Below are 15,486 nucleotides of genomic sequence, written 5' to 3' on the forward strand. Positions count from 1 at the left end.
CCATCTTGGACGGTGTACACATGGAACCGTGGGAAGTGTAGTCCTTTCCAGAGCTTTCCCCAAACTGCTGTATGAGGACCTTCTCTGTGGTTGTGTCTAAGGTGTGAAACCCCCTTCCCCATGAAACCCCACTGTCATGGGGAAGATGGTTGATCTTTAAAATGACTCTTTTGTTGTTGTTGTTGTTGTTGCCAGGCATATGGATTGGCATAATTGGTTGGGGAGAGTTTCCACTGTTTTCTTCTGGCTGCTGAACTCTAGGACTACTAATCTGTTTAGTGTAGGTTGTTATTGTTATTTTTAATTCTTTATTTTTGTAATACTTATTTTTGTTGTTAACTGCTCTATCCTATGTAGTTAGATGCATGGTATATACAGGAGGCACTCTTTTTTTTGCAGGGTTTCCGTTCCCATCTATTTCTGTGGATAATGAAACTATGAATAAAGAAAACAACTGGAACTGGAGGCTGGTCTGTGGGGAGTCTGTGGCCCAGGACTGGGGTCCAGGAGTGACTCCACAGCTCCTGAACCCCACCTGCCCAGAGAAGCCAACTCTGGGCCTATTTAGAGATGCTGCCTGTGGTGGAAGGTCTGCCACCAAAGGGATGACCCCAAAGGGGGTCATCTCTTTGGGAGAGTCACTTCAGGGGTTAATGAGGGTGATGCCCTACGTGTGTGTGTGTGGTAGTTGTGAGTGAGTAGGTGTTTTATATTTTGCCTTCTGTTTTTAAGTCCTGGGTGAAATTGTTTTATAACGTATCTGGGTTCATCTGGAGATGGGAAGACAGGGGGAGTATCCTCAGATTATGGGGCAGCTATTCCAGTGGTGGTGGCAAATAGAATAAGTAATGTTGGCAGGTCGGCATGCCATTACAGGGGAAGGGAAATCAGAAATCTAATATCTGTTGCCCCTTCTGGCTGTCTTGCCAGCTCTTTGACCTCAGGGAGCAGTACCAACCACACACAGAGCCTCACCTTGCTCCTGTGTAATGCCAGGTCGGTCCAGATAAATCTCAAATCATCCATGATCTGATTATGGATGAAGCAGCCGGCCTGGTATGTATCACAAGAGACTTGATTGGGGGAGGCTGGTGGCCCAGTCTGGTCCCAGCTTCTCCCTCAAGGGTACCCTGTTGAGGAGCGGTGAGGGGATGTGGGTGGGGAGGTGGAGTGGCTGTAGTCTATAAGAACAACATTTGCCTTGCCAGGGTCCCTGTCAAAGTTTCTGACCATATCAAATGTGTGTACTTAAGTTTGGGGACCAGGGATATAAAGGGACTTCTGCTGGTGTACTAATCTCCCCACTGCCCAACAGAATCCGTAACTGAGCTGACAGACTTGGTCTCAGGTTTGGCGTTGGAGTCCCACATTGGTGGGAGACTTAAATGTTCACTTCAGGACTAATTTGTCTGGGGCAGCTCCGGATTTCATAGCGGCTAAGATGACTATGGGCCTATCCCAAGTGGTCTTGGGACTGAAGCATGTTGCTGGTCACACGTATGATCTGGTCTTTCACTTTGATCAGGGTGGTGTTTCATGGGTGGGGACTCTTGTGAGTTCCCTATTGTCATGGATGGACCACCATCTGGTAAAGGTTGGACTCACAATCACACCCCACCTCCGCAGGGGTGAGGGGCCTATTAGGATGGCCCACCCAAGAAGGTTATTGGATACAATAGGATTCCAAGAAGCCTTGGAAAGATTAAGTGTTGGCTCTGCCGGTGACCCTGTTGATGTTCCGGTGGAGAACTGGAACAGCAAACTCACCAAGGCAGTTGAAATGATCACTCCTAAGTATCCTCTCCGATCCACTTTGAAACTGCCCCCTTAATATACAAAATATCTATGGGGGCTGAAGCAGCAAGGTAGATGATTGAAGTTCAAGTGGAGAAAAACTCCACTCTAATCCGACAGATTAAAAGATAAAGAGCATTTGAAGATCTATGCTTTGGCAATACATGTAGCAAAGAAGCTATTCCTTTCTTCCCATATTGCATCCACAAGCTTATGCCTGGCATTGTTGTTCAGGATTGTGAGATGGCTAGTGCATGCCATCCCAGTCCCTTGAATCAGAACTTGGAACCATCAAGTTCCAATGTACCCGCTGTGACATTTTAAATGAGTTCTTTGTGGATAAAATATCTCGTATTTGGGCTGACTTAGATTCAGATCCCACAATTACTGCAGTGCCTCATATGGAGGTGTCCAATTACTCATGTGGTTAGGTTGGATAAGTTTCAGTTTGTGACTCCTGAGGATGTGAACAAGCTGATTGGAATGGTGCAGCCTACCACCTGCTCTCTTGCCCCTTGTCCAACTTGGCTTATACTATCAGCCAGGGGATTGTCATAGAAGGCCTCGTAGAGATTATAAATGCTTCTCTAAGAGATGACAGGATGCCTCCTTGTTTCATGGAGGCAATTATTAAACCTCTTCTGAAGACACCTGCATTGGATGCCTCAGTTAAGCAACTATAGGCCTATCTCCAACCTTCCATAGCTGAGCAAGATAATTGAGAGGGTGGTGACCTCCCAGCTGCAGGCAGTCTTGGAGGAAACTGATTATCCAGACCCATTTCAAACTGGCTTTCAGGCAGGCTATGGGGTAGAGACTGCCATGGTCGGCCTGATGGATAAGCACAGTACCTTGCTCTCCAGTAATGCCCACCAAACCCTCCCATTTTGGGCAGGGTTTTTTTGTGGGGCGCGGGGGGAGAGATAAAAGCCACAAAATGACTCTGTGCTCCAAAATGGTGGCCAGAAATGAAGTCAGAAGTCATTTCTTGCCACTCAGGAATTCCAGATAGGCAAAAATTGCAATATTTTTGCCCCGTGGACAAAGAAACTGAGTCCCTATGACCAAACCACAGATATGCAAAACCGTGGATAAAGAACCTATGAATAATGGGTTCTCCTGTACATCTTTAAATTAACATATTCTGGCTGATTTCAGTAACAATTAGCAGTAGCTGACTCTTGTAGGATTGTACCCTTTATGGTTCATGCATGTGCGTATGGCTTGCAGAGTAAAGCTAATGCTTGTCTCGGGTTTTCTTGGGCTTACATTTTGCATAATGCTTGTCTCCAGCTTACATTTTGAGAATATGTAAATACTTCATAGTTTAAATAACTATTGATACTGAAAACTGTATTTTATGGGGCTGAAATGACTAAAGATACTGGCTGACATCCAGATCAATGAACCACATGCCAAATGAACAAAGTTGTGCTAGCACAGGAAGATGGCTCAACTGTGCTAAAACAGGGATTTGCAGAATTAGGTGATAGTGTGAAAGTTCCAATTTAAACAAAGTAGGCATACTACAGATGCACAACTGTTGCTCAACCCCAAGCAGGCTTGGGGTTGCACTAATCTGAAACGCAACCTCCAGGGTTAGCACAACAGCTTTAAGCTAGTGCAACACTCTCCTGCATGCAGTTTGTTGCTCTAGATATTGGGCTCCTTCTTGTCTGTTTTACTGTTGAGTTTATAAGAAACCATTAGGCAAATACTTGGCTCCACTTTGGTAGGACTACTAGACCATCACACACAAAAAAATATTGCTTGTCGGTAGCAATAGGATAACAACAACCCAAGTGACTCTGTTTCTTTTTTGTTAAGGATAATAGAAAATTCTTTTGTTTTCTCTTTGATTTTTTTGAACTGATGTTACTGGGTTTTATAAATACTGTATGTAATTTGTTGGTACAGCCTTTTAAACTTATTTGTCATATCTCTATACCGCCCCGCCCGATATAGACATCGCTAGGCAGTGTAATCTTGACATGGTCAACACAAGAGATTTCTTACAAATTACAAAGTGTCCCAGTGTTTACAGGGGAGTTTAAAGGCAAGAAAGGCAGGGATAGATCAGAACAGAGAGTGCATGGTTAGAAAAAGAACCAGCCCATAAGCAACCAGAGCCAAGGGCAGCTCAGGATCAGTTACACACTGAGCCCCTAATGATCTTCTTACATCAAAAGGCCTTTCAAGACACTGGCATCGTACCTGTCTTCCAAAGGCTCCTGAACTAGTGGATAATGTAAGTGTCCATACAATATCCTCTTTCTTTTGTGAGTATTTTCAGCAAAGAAAGGAAGCAGCAGTGACTCTGGTATTAAGTGTCATCTTGAACAATACCTGGCCACAATAATGCAACCTTATTGATACAAAAGGAAAGGGGGGAAATGGTGTTTGCTATCATTTACCTGAAATGTTTTCTAATCTATTTTCTTTGAGGTGAGGATATTTCTTTCACCTTTTGGGTTCTTGATTTTTTTTTTAATTCATATATAGAGCGTGGGAGTTTTTCAAAACACTTTGCAAATCAGTCAAATCCTCCACCCCCCCCCCATTCTTATTTGTTGCATGAGCAGGTATTTACATCCGCCTTTATCTCCCTAAACCTCTTAATATAAAGAGTAAACTAGTCTGCCTGTGAGTGCATTGACTGTATTAAGAATGGTGGATTGTGTTGCAAAGGAGCCCAGGCCTCTAATGTTATCACTCAGCAGGAATGGATCCCATCAGAAGGCACATGGTGTGCCGTGACGTAGCCTGTCTTAGACCACAAAAGCAGACTTTTCTCTGTGAATTAGACAAACCACACAAAAGGCAACAATAGCTAGCATAAACACTATTTAATACTATTCATGGCCTATTGAAGAGATGGGCGTTGACTAAGAATCGCAGCAAAGCTAGTACATTGTTGTTAGATGAAAGGACGCCTAATGAACAGGAAGCATCATTTGAACAGGCTGACAGTAACCGTATAACTGCAGGATTGAGGGACTGGCATTTACCCCATGGGTCTTTACAGTCAGAAAAATAAAGAGAAATTAAAGCATAAGGAATCCGTTTTTTGTGGGTACTTAAAGCCCATGAAGCAACACAAGGAAGTTTACAATTGTCTTTTCAAGATTCGTCCTTGCTTTAGATAATTATGAAAAGGGAACATTGGAGGGGGGTGGGAGTGATGGAGGGGAGAACACTGGGCAATAGGTTGTGTTCCACACAATCACCACTTTATGGACAATGCAGGATTCTGCTCTTGGCAAACCTCAGCCCTTATTTTTGTGAAAATCAAGTACTGTTTTCTAGGTATCTCCAACTAGGCTGCACTGGTATCCTTGCCATTAAGCCTGCTTTTTTTAAAAAAAGTGATGTGGCTGCGTTATTTTATTTATTATATTTGTATTCTGCCCCAAACTTCCGTCTCTGCATGGTTTACAGCAACATAAAACAAAGCAGCAATTAAAACCTTAAACAATTTGAAACCATAAGTCTAGTTAAAAAGCTTGGGTGAATAAATGTATCTTTAGAGACTATTTAAAAGCTGTCAGAGGTGGGGAGGCTCTTATTTCAGCAGGGAGCCCATTCCAGAGTCTCAGGGTGGCAACAGAGAACACCCTAACCCTTTGTAGCCACCAGATGAACTGCAGACAAACCTCTCCTGATTATCTCAATGGGCAATAGGGCTCATAATGAAGAAGACATTCTCTTAAATACCCCAGAGCCTAAGCCGTCTAGGGCTTTATAGGTTATAACCAGCACTTTGTGTTTTGCCCAGAAACATATCAGTATTCAGTGTAGTTCTTTTAGTACAGGAAGAATATGGTCTCTCCAAGATGACCTAGAGGCCAACCTGGCTGCCACATTCTGTACCAACTACAGTTTCCAGACTTTGTACAAAGGCAGCCCCACATAGAGCGCATTGCTGTAGTCAAGTCTGGAGGTTACCAGCATATGTACTACTGTTCTGAGGTCATTTATCTCATGAAATGGATGCAGCAGGCATATCAGCTGAAGCTGATAGACAGCACCCCTGGCCACTGTCTCAGCCTGGGACACCAGGAAGAGGTTTGCATCCAGAAGCACTCCCAGACTACATACATGTTACTTCTGGGGAAGTGTGATCCTATCCAGAACTGGCAGATCAAAATTGTCTTCCAAGCCCACATGATAAGAACCTCTGTTTTATCTGGATTCAGTCTAAGTTTGTTACCTCTCATCCAACCCATCACTGTCTCCAGGCAGGCATTTAGAGAGGTTATGCTTCTCCGGATGATGTTGACATGGAGAAATAGATTTGGGTATCATCAGCATACTGATAACACCCTGCACCAAATCTCCTGATGATCTCTCCCAGTGGTTTCATGTAGGCATTAAAGAGCATTGGAGATTATATGAAAGAGACACTGTAAAGCTTTTATATAATTTTAATTAAAGCAGAAAATGTAGAGAATGGTTCTCAGCTGCTGGGGTCAAGGACATCTCTATGGGTTATCCTCCTCACGTGCTTCTAGGCAGGACTATGTTAATTAGCTAAAAGAAACAGAAGCCTACAAGAACCCAAGAGCCCCACCCCAGTTCTTTCAGTCCTGTCATTGCTCCAAGCAGCTTCAATTCTTTCTCTCTTAAATACTATTTTACCTTATATTTGTTTCAATCTGATTTCCCTGTAGCAGCTATTCATCTAATCGTTCCTTACACCACGATTTTCCATTATTATTATTTTCTTTTCTGATTGGTGTTTTGAAATAGTGCCTTTCCATGCCATATTTGTGGGGGGCGGGCATCTCTGGTTTCAGTCAGCTGAACTGCCATGGGAATGCAAATTCCAGGATGTAGAAGAGGGTTCTCATATTGTTTGTTTGTTTGTTTGTTTGTTTGTTTTATTTAACATATTTTTATACTGCCCAAAACCTATGTCTCTGGGCAGTTTACAACAAAATAAAAACAGAAAGCAAAACAGTTAAACCAAAAACAAAAAGTTTAAAACATAACAACAATTTAAAAAATTTTAAACAATATTTTAAAACAGCATTAAAACAATATTAATTAAAAGCCTGGGTGAACAGATGAGTCTTTAAAGACTTTTTAAAAGCTGTCAGAGATGGGGAGGTTCTTATTTCACTAGGAGCACATTCCAAAGCCTCGGGGCAGCAGCAGAGAAGGCCCTTCCCTGAGTGGCCACCAGACGAGCCAAATGCTGACAGGCCTCTCCAGCTGATCTCAGTGGGAGATGGGATTCATAATGAAGAAGACATTCTCTTAAATACCCAGTGCCCAAGCTGTTTAGGGCTTTATAGGTTATAACCAACACCTTGTATTTTGCCCGGAAACTTATCGGCAGCCAGTATAACTCCTTCAATACAGGAGTTATAAGGTCTCTCCGAGATGACCCAGAGGCCAAGCTGGCTGCCGCATTCTGGACCAACTGTAGTTTCCGGACTACATACAAAGGCAGCCCCACATAGAGCGCATTGCAGTAATCCAGTCTCATGATGTAATAATTATTGTTGTTTATCTCATATATGGGCATATTTTGTATGCGTGTCCTTTTTAAACAACATTTATATCTTGCCTTTCTTACACCATGGAGCTCAAGGCAGCATTCTCAGGCACTTACCCATCTAGGAGCATAACAGACTTGCTTAGTACCAGGAAGGTAGCTATAATGATATGCCCTCCATTCATGTCCTTTGCATATATAGGGTACATGCGTGCAGCAGGAAGAAGTGCTCATTCTGCAGAAAGCTTTCCAACAACCGCAGCACCAGCTATCACATGTGAGGAGGAGGGAGATTTGTGCCCATCTATCCTTCTCCAAATGCACCCTGCTGCACATAGAAATATGACCCTGAGATCTACTTGCCTGTCCAGGACATATTTTCACATGACATAGGGTACTTCTGAGGGAAGGAAAGATTGGGACTGTCCATGCTATCACTGTATCTGCCTAGTGAAGCCATTCCACTACTACACAGGTGCATTTCACATAGCACACACAGATTTAATTCATTTACAACAAGAGATATGGTACATCAGACCTACTCCATCAGACCCCCACCCCAAGTTCACATACAGTTCCTTCTGCTCCTTTCTCTCAGGAATTTGGACATATATTATCAACAGCTTTTCCAGGGAAAGGGGAGATTGGTGAAAATTGTCTCCCCCAAATGGGATTACCTGCCCTTCAGAAGCAGGATGCATCTGCTGAACACATTCTTCTTTTGGCTACATGTTAGCATTAGTTAGAATGTCTGCCAAGTAATTTTGCATTATTTACCTCCCCACCCCCACATTAACAGCAGAATTTACTCCACAGCCCTTTGCCCCCCGCTTTTCCTGAGTTAAAAACCAACTCCGAGAGGCTTGTAAAAAGAAAAGACTTAAAAAACAATTTTATTCAAGTATTACAAACTGTTTCCATCTGAGGCTTTCTCAGCTTCAAATACAGCTAGGAATACTTAATAGGATTACAAAAATAGTTTGTCTTGATGAACATTTAAATGTCCAACCAAAAGCAAAGTCCCCTTCACCCTCCAGACCACTGGGAAGTGGGTTCTTACACTCATCACAATGTATTGCTTGGTGGGCAAGGCTGCTTGGAGAGGCACATTGTTATTGCCATCCTCTTTGCAGATCCCAAGTGTCCCTAGCAATTCTACTCCCATATATTCAATTAAGTCATTAACAAAGAGTGGCTTCTCAGGGCAAGTGTTCTTAAGTAACCTTGTAAATTGGTTCAAATAACATTAGATTATTTAGTCTATTTAGATTAAAGCATTACCCAATTAAAACCAACCAACTACACACACACACACAATTATTAATCTTTGCTGTGTGTATTCTGCACTTGAGGTAACCCAAATTAAAAAGCTGAATTCTGCACGTGGCAAGTTTTCTTATTTAGTCTATTACATTTTGGAATTGTTAACTATTTTGACTATTTCATTCACTTTCTGCTAGTCACAGAAAAGTGAATCCCTGCCTCCTGAGCCTTAAGAAATCTTTGTGATGGCCAACTCCTTTGGCTCCCAAAATTTCATCATATTGTTCACATCTATTTATTAGCAATATTTTTTATTCCATATGTCTATAGAAATATCCAAAGCAGCAAACAAACATAGATGCATTAAAATACACTCAGGTTAGCAAGTCAAAAATTACATTTAGAATACTTTCCGTAACCTCACAAAGGGCTAGACAATTGCTTCCCCCCTGCCTGCCGCAAGAAGGAAAACTGAGATACTCGGGAAGCTGAATTCTGTAGTCAATATTAATAATAAAATAATATTAACAATACTAACATAATACAATAACAACAGCAGCATTCTGTGCAGCAGAACATCAGCACTAGGGACCTGCCATGGCTGCTTTGCAACTTGAAAGGCAGCCCTGATGGTGCAGCACTGTTATTTCTAGAGGAGAGCTGGTCTTGTGGTAGCAAGCATGACTTGTCCCCTCAGCTAAGCAGGGTCCACCCTGGTTGCATATGAATGGGAGATTTGATGTGTGAGCACTGCAAGATATTCCCCTCAGGGGATGGATCTGCTCTGGGAAGAGCAGAAGGTTCAAAGTCCGCTCCCTGGCATCTCAAAGAAAGGGCTGAGAGAGATTCCTGCCTGCAACCTTGGAGAAGCTGCTACCAGTCTGTGAAGACAATATTGAGCTAGATAGACCAATGGTCTGACTCAGTATATGGCAGCTTCCTATGTTCCTAGTGGAAGTCATGCTGCTCGATTGCCTGGAAGCAGTTTCGGGTCCTCCTACAGAAGCCCTGCCACACTACACCATTAGGGTTGCCTTTCAAGTTGCACAGCAACCCTGGTGGATCCCTAACACTGCTCTGCTGCGCGTAATGTCGGCCCATAAATAACAGCCACAACCTGCTTTGCATCATCACACTCTCTGCTTTTTTGAACTTGCACCGAATTGCAGCATAAACACGGTTAATTAAGTGTTGATTGCATCCACCAGTCCTCCCCAAACTACCTATTCAGTCTATACTTTTCTATTATGTTCTGTCATTAACTAGGTTGCTGTATAATGCTACTTGATTTTATCACATGTTCATACAAATAAGAGACCGCTTTTTAAAGGAACATGCCTCCAGAGTATATTGAGCGGTGTTGTAAATTCTCTGTGTTTCCCCCTATCATTTACATAGATATCAGGCAGGATCATTTTAATTACTGAAAATAATTAAACTAACATTTTAGTTAGCTTTTTCTGGGGTTATGAAATGCATTATGGTGGGACTTCAGAGAAGTGCATGTAAAGCCTGCCACTTTAGCATCATTACTCTATCAACTACTTATATAAGGAATAGAAGAACTGCCCTGCTGGATCAGGCCCAAGGCCTATCTAGTCCAGCATCCTGTTTCACACAGTGGCCCACCAGATGCCTCTGAGAAGCCCACAGGCAAGAGGTGAGGACACACCATCTCTCTTGCTGTTGCTCCCCTGCAACTGGTATCTAGAGCAGGGTTTCTCAACGTGTGGGTCCCCAGATGTTATTGGACTTCAACTCCCATAATCCCCAGCCCCAGTGTCCTTTGGTTGGGAATTATGGGAGTTGAAGTCCAATTACATCTGGGGACCCACACGTTGAGAAACCCTGATCTAGAGGGATCTTGCCTCTGAGGCTGGAGGTGGCCTATAGCCACCAGACTAGTAGCCACTGATAGATCTGTCCTTCATGAATTTGGCTAAGCCCCTTTTAAAGCCATCCAAGCTTGTGGCCATCACCACACACCGCAGCAGAAAATTCAATAGATTAATTATATGCTGGGTGAAAAAGTACTTCCTTTTGTCAGTCCTAAATTTCCCAGCATACAGTTTCATGGGATGACCCTCTGGTTCTAGTGTTGTGAGAGAGGGAGAAAAATTTATCTCTGTCCACTATGAATAATTTTATACTCCTCTATCATGTCTCCTCTTAGTCACTTCTTTTCCAAACTAAGAAGCCCTAGATGCTGTAGCCTTGCCTCATAAAGATGGTGCTCAAGAGCCCTGATCATCTTGGTTGCCCTCTTCTGTACCTTTTCCAGTTCTACAATGTTCTTTTAAAGATTCTAGAACTGTAAGGTGACTAGAACTGCACACAGTACTCCAGATGTGGCCGCACCATAAATTTGTATAAGGGCATTATAATATTAGCATTTATATTTTCAATCCCCTTCCTAATTATTCCTAGCATGGAATTTGCCTTTTTCACAGCTGCCACGCCTCTCCCTGGTATCTCAGGTTGAGGCAGTGGACAGAGAAGCTTTCTATCAGCTTTGGCTGATACACCAGCTGCACCCATTTCTTGAGATGAACGACCTCAAAACAGTGGAACATATGTTGGTAACCTCCAGACTTGACTTCTGCAATGCGCTCTATGTGGGGCTGCTTTTGTATGTAGTCTGGAAACTCCAGTTGGTACAGAATGCAGCAGCCAGGTTGGTCTCTGTGTCATCTTGGAGAGACCACATCACTCCATTGCTGATATAACTACACTGGCTGCCAATAGGTTTCTGGTCAAAATACAAGGTGCTTGTTATAACCTATAAAGCCCTAAATGGCTTAGGCCCTGGGTATTTAAGAGACCGTCTTCTTCATTATGAGGCCCACCGCCCATTGAGGTCATCTGGAGAGGTCCGTCTCCAGCTGTTGCCAGCAAAGCTGGTGGCCACACAGGGACAGGCCTTCTCGGTTGCTGCCCCGAGACTGTGGAATGTGCTCCCTATTGAGATACGATCCTCCCCATCTCTGACAATTTTTTAAAAGCATTTGAAAACCCACCTCTTCACCCAAGCTTTTTAGACCTTTAAGTTTTAAGCTTTTTTTTATTTTTAGATTGTCTAAATTGTTTTAAGATTTTTGTGTATGTTTTAAGTTGTTTTATGTTATTGTTAACTGCCCAGAGACTAAAGTTTTGGGTGGTATACAAATTTGACAACCAACCAACCAAACAAACAAACAGATTCTTCGGTGTCTAATAACCTTTCCTCATAATGAATCTCTATTATTATTATTATTTTACACAGTCAGACAGGTGTTATTGACTGGTTTGTTTTATCCAGACATTGAGTCCTTCCCAAGGACCTGGGATGCCAGAATTTTATTGTCAATTGTTATAGATATCGTCGCAGAATATAGGCTGTTCCCAGTAAAGCTGCTTTTTGTAATTGGCTGATGGTGATTTCTGTGGCCCCTATGGTGTTGAGGTGCTCTTCAAGGTCTTTTGGAACTGCACCCAGGGCGCCAATTACCACTGGGATTATTTGGGTCTTTTTCTGCCACAGCCTTTCAATTTCAATTTGTAGATCTTTGTATTTGGTGATTTTTTCTATTTCTTTTTCTTCTATTCTGCTATCCCCTGGTATTGCTATGTCGATTATTTTGACTTGTTTTTCTTTCTTCTCAACTACAGTTATATCTGGTGTATTGTGTGGCAGATGTTTGTCTGTTTGTAGTCGGAAGTCCCATAATATTTTTACATCTTCATTTTCTTCAACTTTTTTCAATTTTATGGTCCCACCAATGTTTGGCTACAGGTAGCTTGTATTTTTTGCAGATGTTCCAGTGTATCATCCCTGCTACTTTGTCATGCCTTTGTTTGTAGTCAGTCTGTGCGATCTTTTTACAGCAGCTGATTAGGTGGTCCACGGTTTCATATGCTTCTTTACAAAGGCGGCATTTGCTGTTTGTGGTTGATTTTTCGACTTTTGCTCTTATTGCATTTGTTCTTAGTGCCTGTTCTTGTGCAGCCAGTATTAAAGCCTCTGTTTCTTTCTTCAAGTTGCCATTCTTAAGCCATTGCCAGGTCTTGGTGATGTCTGATTTTCCACTTATATTGTGCAAATATTGACCATGCAGTGGCTTATTTTTCCATTTTTCTGCTCAGTTCTTGACTTGTTCTTTCTTGTAGGCCTGCTTTGTTTCATTTGTGTTGAATAGTTTCGCATTATTGACCATTTGAAGTGCTTCTTCTTCACTCTCCTTTATATATTCTTCAAGGCCTCTTTTCTCCTCCTCTACTGTTTGATAGACTTGCAGCATTCCTCTTCCACCTGAGCTGCGAGGGAGGTATAGCCTATCGACATCACTGCGGGGGTGCAGAGCATGATTGATGGTCATGGTTTTCCTGGTCTTACGATCCAGCGTCTCTAGCTCTGCCTGGGTCCAGTCTATTATTCCTGCAGTGTATCTGATAACAGGTATAGCCCAGGTGTTTATGGCTTGTATGGTGTTCCCGCCATTGAGTTTGGACTTGAGGATTTTTCTAACTCTCCTGATGTATTCACTTCCAATTTTTCTTTTAACTTCAGTGTGTGCGATGTTATCAGCCTGGAGAATGCCCAAGTATTTGTAAGGTTCTTTCTCTTCCAGGTTCTTGATGTTGCTTCTATTGGGCAGTTCTATTCCTTCTGTTTTTGTTATTTTCCCTCTGTTCATTATTAATGCAGCACACTTGTCTAGTCCAAACTCCATTGCTATATCGCTACTGAATATACGGACAGTGTTTAGCAGTGATTCGATTTCTGACTGGGACAGTTGTTGTTGTTGTTGTTGTTGTTGTTATTATTTAATTAATTCAATTTCTATACCGCCATTCCAAAAATGGCTCAGGGCGGTTATACACCTTCATTTCTTCTGTTCATTTTGACCCCACTGCTTTGTGTGTAGGGGTGGGGAATTAGTGGCATCCCATGTGCCAACTACCCCCCAACCCGAAAGCCACTGGGGATTTTGGGGATTTTTGAGGTGTTTAGACGGGTGTATAATGAACCCTCATAGGGATTCATTATGAGGAAAGGTTATTAGACAGCAAAGAGTCTAAACACTTGAAAACATTCCTAGAACATAAACTGAGTAGTACCCCACTGCCTTGCAGGTGGGAAGGGGGTGTAGTGGCACATGGGATTTGACAGTTGGCACTATCCAAAGAGAGTCAAAATGAATTGAAGAAATGAAGGTGTGTAATGAATCCTTATAGGGATTCATTGAGGGAAAGTTATTATACACCAAAGAATCCAAACACTTGAAAAACAATGACCATACATTTTGCTCCATAATTCCACTTCTACAAGGGCTAGAGCTTAGCTTTATTTTATTTTTAAATGAAAGCTGGGAATCTGGGGGAAATGATAGGAGGGATCCAAATCTAGAAGCAATTCAAATCAAATTTGGCGCAATTCAATTTGGACCCAAATCTAGCCAATGGGCCACAGGGGTGATTTGTTCTGTCTCCAAATCACCTGAATCAGCTGGATTTGGGTACAAATTGATTTGTACCTAAATCAATTCTCACATCCCTAATTTCTACATTAGAATATCAGCTCATGGTCAAAAGGCTCATGCTACAGCAACCTTGCTGTAACTGAGCAGGTCTGGAAAGAAGATCACCTGATCCTTATTTACAGCAGCTTAAGTTCCATTGTGGGGAAAGGTAGCCTATACTGTAAATGTAATAAATAAATATGTTGCTCTGTGTCCAAGGGCACACACAGTGGCTGACATCCACATGCTGGCAGAGCACTCGATCAACCAACAAAGTTGCTCACCTGCAAGAAAATTGCATAGTTGTGCAAATCCTGAAGTTGCACTTTTGCACAAATGATCCCTGCAATGTCAACAGATGGAGGAAGAGGTTTCTGAGCAGGAGGCACACCACAGGTCATAGACCTTGCTGAGCAACTGCAGTGTCTGCTCTAGGACAACACTAGTCTGGCATGAGAGCTCCCAAGGTAGCAAAGCTAACTAGCCCAACATCCTTGTGCTTGCACAATAGGTTTGTGCAAGCACATCCTTAGACCGGCTGTCAGTCAGTCTCTCCTTTGTTCAGCCACCGATTTGCTGGAGGGTACAGAAGTTTCATGAGCATGAAATGATGATGAATGCTGAGTAATATCTTAACTGATGTGTTATTGTAAGAACAGTCAGATACAAAACATAGGAAGTGAATGATTTTGTAGCATTAGCAAGAAAGAATCAGCAATAAGGTTGGACAGGAAAATGCGAGAAAAGATCAGATGTCCGACCAGGACTAAAGTGATTAATGTGTCATCTCCATTTGGTTGAAGGATGAGGCCTGAACAACAGTTAACTAAAGACCTCACATAAAAAGTAGATTTTTTATCACTCTGGGTTGGGCACTAATATTCTTTCTTCTGAGTACAGTTGGTATAGATGCAACACTGAATGACTGGAGCCAATTAAGTAATAATTGCTCGAGCTCAAACTTTTAGAAAACAAGGGACGGTGCTTGGAAAACCTGCAATGCATAACTGGACCGACTGTTGCAGTCATATATGGAGCACTTAATACAGTCCATAGGGGAAAAAACTAAGGGAAGAAAAGAAATTTGAAAAGCGCCCTGGCTGTAGCACAATGGAGATCACACATAAAGAGCCTAATTGGTATAGCAGTGAGATCCAATGCCACAAATAGCCATTCATAATCATATGCAATTAACATATCAATAGTTCCTTTTTAGAATTATAGTCCATAAGCTAACTAAGCTTCATTGTAAAGAAGCTTGGCAAGACGGAGTTATTAATTAAAACCCTTTTGAAAATCTGGTGTAGCACTCATATCCTTCTCAGCCTTTATTCAGTGACAAGCCCAAAACCTGGGGCATACAAAGCTGGGGGGGGAGGTGAAGAGGGGGTCATTTCCTCTCAAGTAAAATTAGAGAACTAAAAGTAATAC

The sequence above is a fragment of the Hemicordylus capensis genome, chromosome 3, assembly GCF_027244095.1.
Source record: "Hemicordylus capensis ecotype Gifberg chromosome 3, rHemCap1.1.pri, whole genome shotgun sequence".
Taxonomy (NCBI): Eukaryota; Metazoa; Chordata; class Lepidosauria; order Squamata; family Cordylidae; genus Hemicordylus; species Hemicordylus capensis.